This window comes from Cornus florida, unplaced genomic scaffold (genome assembly GCF_030987335.1).
Source record: "Cornus florida cultivar Cherokee Brave unplaced genomic scaffold, ASM3098733v1 CherokeeBrave_3.0.0_Hap2_Chr11, whole genome shotgun sequence".
Lineage (NCBI taxonomy): Eukaryota > Viridiplantae > Streptophyta > Magnoliopsida > Cornales > Cornaceae > Cornus > Cornus florida.
In genome coordinates, this window is record NW_026775581.1 from 120,313,169 (window position 1) to 120,319,168 (window position 6,000).

The window sequence follows — 6,000 nt, forward strand, 5'->3', positions numbered from 1 at the left end:
TATTTCTGATAGTCATTATACCATGGTGTGGGTGTTAATTGATGAACTATTTAAATTTCTGTTTTGTCAATTGGATGGATATAGATGGTTTAAATTGTCTATCAATACGTTAACAATTTAAATGGAAGTTTATGATTATAATCATATACTGGATGCATAATTTGGTCATACATATAATAGACTGTATTTATGTTTATTTTGGAGTATGGTTGATGAATATTTATTATTAATTTGTCAACTATATTGGATGGAGGATGGTATGCACCGGTATGGGACGGTGGCATACTAGGTATGGATTAGTTCAAACACTATAACCTACCTATTCTGGATTGAGGTGTGAATTTACCATAAATGTTCAGTCCCACTCATATTTGTGTCATATCAATTATGAATTGAATGACCTACTTTGGTTTCTGGATGGATTGTTATACTTATATCAGACCACTACAAAAGATGGATAATATTTTGTATTAGGAGTATACGGACTTTATATACATATCATTATAGTGCCATGGTATGAGCTTGAGTCTCAGGACCATGGTTAGGGTGCGTATATCGCCTAGGATGGATAACTGGATACAGGTGTTGTTCCCTGGTAGGTCTAGATACACATGACCACAGTATGTGCTATTTGCATGGTATCTCTACTCAGGCTGAGACAGACCTATTGGACTAGTGAGCGTCCTATAGTGTGTATCTATATCTATATGGACTATTTTAGCTATTGCCGAGCTATCTAGGATGTATCTGCGTATCGGGTTTATGTATGGATTGTAGTAGTATGAAACTAGCATGTGGGCCTGACCCACCCTTATTTTTCAGGTGTTCGTGAGTACCAGGCTTAGGGCTTGATCGTGGTGATGCAGATACAGACACTCACTCTTCCGACTATATAGGAGTTTCTTTCTTATTTTAGTTTTGGGTTTTAATTCTGTATTTCATTTACAGTTGAGGATTATTAGGGGTCCACTTGGTGGATTCCCGAGTTGTAAGGATTGTAAGGTTTAAATTATATTAAAATTTTATTTAAGGATTTTTCGTATTTAGAATTCTTATCAGCTTATTATTATTTTATCTTATTTCATTTTTTTTATATTCTGTGTTCAATTACATATTAATTGTTTGGTATCTCTCGGATCTGTACTCGGACTTGATCACCCGTGGCTCTAGAATCGAGGGGTATCACAAATCATGGCCAGCTTGAATGCCTGAACCGCCATGAACGGATGGCACTCGATCACTATGCTCTTGGTTAAATTGAATCTGGTAAGAAAGGCTTGGAGGCGTTCACCTTCATGCTGCCTCATCGTGAACAGACTGGAGACATCTTTTGCTGGGCGCTTATTCCTATAGTATTGGCTGATGAACCAATCGTAAAGGCTTCGGAAACTATCAATCGAGCCCCTCGGTAAGTTTTTGAACAAATTGAGCGCTGGTCCCGCTAAGCTTGTTGGAAAACATTTGCACATTAAGGAGTCGTTCTCCGTGTTCAGAGTCATCTTCAATTGGATATGATATACATGATCGATCGGATCAGTCGTTCCGTCAAACAGGATGAAAGCTGGCATGGAGAATTTCTTTAGACTCGGAGCATTCAGAATTTCATCGGTAAACGGCGAGTCAATCGTCCGAGCTGCTGAACGAAGGGCCTCATTCTCTCTATGGAACCTTGCGGCAGCTCTCTGATCCGTAGTCTCCTTTCTGAGCTTCGGTAGTCTAACGTAGTCATTGAAGGTCGATAAAGTGAATCGGATGATCTTTCCCTCCATGTATTCCTTCTGCCAGATCGGTGTAGTTTTGTGATGTCTAAACTCCACAGCTTCTTCTCAGTTGAACCTCTCCTGATACGGATTAAAAGTCATTGCCTCGTTTCGCCTGATCTGATCACGCCGTGGATCTAAGTGAATTGAGCCTTCTCGATCATCAAAACGACGAGGATTTGACGGTAAATCATCTGGCCTATCCTCCTCGTGATGAGGATTTATCAGATTGTTCTCTTCCTCTTCACCTTGACGCGTAACAACAGGATGCATAACCTCTTCATCCGCCGGAAGTGGTTGCAGAATCGCCGGAGCTTCTTGGCGCTGCATTCCAGCTTTCAACTCTGCATTCTCTTTCCTGAGAACTTCGATCATGTTCATCAACTCATTAAGCTTCATCTGTTGGACATTCTCCACAGGATTGGAGCTTTCACCTCCTATCATGATTCGGGAGCGAAGCAAAGGCATTAATCACAAGATCTTAATCAGATATGAGCTTTACTGATGCAACTCTCGTCGGATCTGGACTCAAATTCACCGAATCGCGATCACAGTTTGCTAGATCTGAACTTTTCTAGCTTCTAACTCACCGGATCTAGCTGCAATCAAGCAAATCTCAACTGCGTAATTCCAACGTAAACATGTCAAAACCAACAGTAATCAAGAATTCCTTCAGAAAAAACTACAATCTCTCCGATCTGGATTCAATTTCTAGAAATTTTGCTTCGTCTTCATGGATCAGTTTGAATTAACATGACATCGATCAAGCATGAATGAATGTTCTTCATCATTTCCCACAAACGGCGCCAATTGAAGATGCAAAGAATTAACTCTCTCTATTTTGACAGAGTCTCATTACATTTTCAATTAAAAAATCCCCCCTACATTCTCTCCTTCCTGCCTATTTATAGGCATTTACAAGTGCTATTAGAATGTTATAACTGATTCTTTAAGTTGGGTCCCTCGACCTCAGGCTTCATTCCTTACGGGCCTAGCTCTTCTCGGAAGATCCCATGCATTCGGCCCATTCCGCAACGTCATTGTGTGGGCTGAATCCAGTTTCTCGGCCCGATCCTCTTTTCGTGGGTCATATCTGGCCCATGTCACTTCCGGTATCCTTAGAACCATTATTGATAATTTAATTTGTATATTTTATATAATACAAATGTTTGATTTTCATTAATAAAGAATAAAGTAAAAAATCATAGAATCAATACTAAACCAAACCAATTATTTATAATTTAATTCAACTAATTCTTACAATTTGTTTCAGTTATGATGTTTCTGAAACCGTTAAAATTGATTTGATTTAATTTTATCTTTGAACAAGAACAAGTGGACCAGGGCTTTACTATTAATAAATCATGGAATCTTATTTAATGTCTTAGCATAAATTTAATTGTTTGATAAAATGAAAGGTAATTGTACGAGTTTTGGTATGAAAATAATAATAATAAATAAAATAAAATAAAAAATTTAAAAAGTGAGAAAATCGTTACTTATTTCTCAACATCAAACACTTAAAATTTTAAAAATCATTAAACAAAAATATGAAAAAAAAAAAATTAAATCATAATTACTAATTAAAATTCCACTTCTTAATTTTATACATTAATCAAATAGCAAGTGATAAGGCAACAGTGGATGTGTAGTGACTCCAAAAAAAAAAAAAAAACCAAATCACAAGGGCAAAATTGGTATTTAAGATTCTAAAACATAAGAAGAGTGGGTGGACATTCGAAAGGGGGACTTGTTACAAAACCGTCTAATAAAGAAGTTAGTTAATTCTTCAAGGTTATGTTTGGGGCTTTCTCAACACCAAAAGTTCTTGTAGATAAGGAATTTTGTTTAAAGGAATTTACAATAAAAAGTTTTTTGGTGAGTGTACTTTTTAGAAGTCATTTTACTATTAAATAAATTTTTGTTTGACAATTTTATCCATCTTGTATATACCATTTTCATTCAAACCCATCTCCTTAATACCCCCATTCAAACCGGAGAGAAATCTTCTCCGGTGCCTGTTCCCGCTAGTTTGGATGTGTGGCTCAGTTTGGGCCACGTCAATTAAAAAAAATACAGTAACAAAAGTTTAACCACGTATGAGAGAATATTATATATATATATATATATATATATATATATATATTTATTTATTTATTTATTTATTTATTTCATGTATTTTCTGAAATACTTCGTAATTATCCGAATAAAGAATTTTACCAAAATATTCTTATTTTATATTTCAAAAAGTCTAAAATGCCCTTATCATTTTCCTTCCTAAATTTTTTAGGTCATGAAAGTGGAAGTGGAAGTGGAAGTGGGGAAGGCAGGTGAAAAATCTGAACACGGAAGTGGGGAAGGCAGGAGAATCAGAAGAGAAAAGAACTGAATCTTTGGTAATTGTTTGTGAACTTGATCTTCATTCGTTTGATTGGGTGTTTATACTGAAAATTTTAGGTTGATCAAATCAACTTGGTCTTTATTTGGGTGTTCATCTGGTCAGATCGTCACTCCCCAAAATCAGATAAAATTGGTCTCATTTTCTTCTTATCTAATATTATTTCGCTTGTTATAGTTTATTTCTAGTTAATTTTTTGTTCGTTTTTTGTGTTTATACTTAAAATTTTGTTGATAATTGATGCAGAGGTTGTTGGTGCATATTAGAGGACTGGTCGTTTTATTTGTTTCTATTTTTGTTCTTCTCTCTATCCTTTCAATTGTTATAGTTAATTTGATTTATTTTATTGTTACGGAGGTGGTTGGTGCAAATGTATTATAGTTTATTTATAGTTAAATTTGTGTTCGTTTTTGGTGTTTATACTTAAAATTTTGTTCATAATTGATGCAGAGGTTGTTGATACATATTAGAGGTCTGGTCATTTAAATTGTTTCAATTTTTAATCTTATGCTCTATGCTTTCAATTCTTGTAGTTTATTTCCAAATAATTTGGTGATCATTTTGGGTGTTCATATGAATTATTGTTGGTTTATTGCTGTAGAGGTGGTTAGTACATATTGAAGCACTCAAATTTTGTGTCCTTTTAAATACACAACAATCTTCTTCTCTATATTGAAAGCCTTGCTTGTTTGGTTACCTTGACTCCACTTTTTTGGTTAAATTTGGTGTAAATCGCAGAAGTTTGTTGTGGTGTTGTGGTATTTTAGGGTTTTAAATGGCTAAAATTGAGGCGTCAAAAAAAATAAGCACAGAAGTCTTGCATTTGGGTTTCTGAAGTTTTGCCAACTATGGCCAAATTGTTTCTTGCTTTTTTCCCATGGGTTGCGGTATTCTATGGTTTTATCCCTCCATTGACATTTTGCTGTTTTTGATGCAGGAAACGCCTCTTCAATATCATAAAACAATCTTTCAACAATTTTTGAAGTTATGACAGGGGCAACGAAGAAACGAGCAAAGGCATCAATTTCAAGTCACAATGGAAATAAATCTAAATCTAGTGCCAAGGTAGAAAAACGATCACTCTTCGACTTTCTTTAGTTCTATCACATAAATTGAAATCATAGGTTAGTAGTGCTGGTTTGTTGTTTATGTTGCTTAAATGGAGAAACTGGTCTAATGTTCATAATGATAGAAAGTGCCTTAAGAATACTATTCCAATAATAATTTTAGCCAGTCGATTAGAGACTCATGATTTTCACTTATAGTAAGAATGAATGTTCGAAGAGATTTTTAGGTGCTTAGAAATCATGGCCCTTGGTAGGCATATATATCCTTTTTTGAAAAGAACCTTAATTTTCATTTTGGTGTTATATTTATCCATGTTTAGCCCTCTTTCAGTTGTAGTTGCTCTCTAGGTCTTGTTCCTTAATTTAATAATTAAAAACTCAATATTGTAACATTCAACATTTGCAATCATATCATCTTTTAATCATTTGGTTCAGTGGTTTGCAATAAGATATGACGACTGCAACTCAGCCCTTTAATGGCAATTTAAAGGATAAACTTCTCTTGTTTCTTTCACATTATATTTTTATCTTCTTTTTTTTCAATCTTATATTTAGTTAGCAACTTCATTTGGTTACTAAGAAACCAGTAAAAAGATTACAAAAAGGAAATCTAAATTTCTTTAAATTCCTAATTCTTTGGTTTTTTGGTGAAAGGAAAAATAAATCAACAAGTTAGTACTGTTGTTTCATTTCTTTGGGTAAGCTTTCTCAGCCATCAAGGAAGAATAAAAGTGTTATCATTCAATTACTCATGGAATTAATTTCATTAGAAATA